The sequence below is a fragment of the Larimichthys crocea genome, chromosome X (assembly GCF_000972845.2).
Source record: "Larimichthys crocea isolate SSNF chromosome X, L_crocea_2.0, whole genome shotgun sequence".
Taxonomy (NCBI): domain Eukaryota; kingdom Metazoa; phylum Chordata; class Actinopteri; family Sciaenidae; genus Larimichthys; species Larimichthys crocea.
The window spans coordinates 24,765,765-24,767,218 of NC_040020.1; positions in this window are offsets into that span (position 1 = coordinate 24,765,765).

The window sequence follows — 1,454 nt, forward strand, 5'->3', positions numbered from 1 at the left end:
CAAGAATCCAGAACACGGAGCAGACAGGCAGAAGTACAGGACGTGGCAAAAACGGGTCGAAGAAACAAACAGGGTTGGTACAGGAGAAACTATGATGAAAACGCCAGAGAGCTAACCACAAGGAGAAGACAATCTAACAAGACACACGGGAGAGACAGGCTTAAATACACATGAGGGGAGGAGCAAACGAGACACAGGTGAAACAATGGGCAATCACAGGGAGTAAAGACACCAGAAAGAACACAAAAAGGAAGTGAGGGAAACCAAAATAAAACAGGAGTCACCCACAAACAAAAGCCTGACAACTTTAGGAGAAAGTGTCAGAAGTCAGGTGTTGCCCCTCATACAGTGTGGTAATGAAAATGTTGAACTAAATCAGACATTTTAGTTACATATCTGGTTTGTGACAATGCAACTTTAGTCTCCCCAGTCATATGAGGCGCATGTGAGTACAATGGCTGTAAAAACCTGATAATATTTAAAATCTGGCATCATTGCAACATCAAAGTGACATAATTGGGCTGCATGAGAGTGTGGCTGCAATGTCATGGCCGAAATTAAGAGCCTCAAAACTATCTTTAGAAACAAAGAGTGGCTGGATAATATTTTATACTGAAGGTGTGTTATGATGCCATATAAATATTGTTGTTACCTTTAGTGATGTGACTAATCGAGCAAATATGTTGACCCTTGGATTTATGTAGGTGTTAGCAGTTGTTCTCTTTGTGTTACATATGAAACACAGTCATCAACGTGGGGATTTTTATTGACTTTAACTCTAATAGAGCCCACACACAGATGCACATTATACACACATACGCACTTACACAGAGCTGAGCAGTGGATGATGATAATCTCGGCCTGTGATGGCACCACTGCCACAGTAATTTTATGAATCACTTCCATTTCGCAGGCCTCTGACTTTGCAAGATGGGAGGCAGTTAACATACAGCTTTCTGAAAAGACTGCCTGTTACCCCCAATGTGTAATGCCATCCATACAGATAGATAGATAGATAGATAGATAGATAGATAGATAGATAGATAGATAGATAGATAGATAGATAGATAGATAGATAGATAGATAGATAGATAGATAGATAGATAGATAGATAGATAGATAGAGTCTATGAGTCTATACCTTTCAAACAGCTCTGTATTGTTGTTACACTCTCTTTCATCATTCTGCTGAGAAAAAAGTCATGAGCTTCTGGCTGGTTTCCCTCTTTCAGTCTCTTTCACACACACAGAAATACACATACAGGTATGCACACAAGGCCTGATCCATAACAAGGCTAAAAAAACAGTTACCGATAATGTGTTAGTGGTAGATATATTGACAGTGTCTATATGTTTGTATATGTTTTATAGAGGCTCACATGTTGTAACCTTTGGACAGCAACAATAACAGCAAACATGGTTGTTGAGTGGAGCCATAGACAGGTAAAAACATGG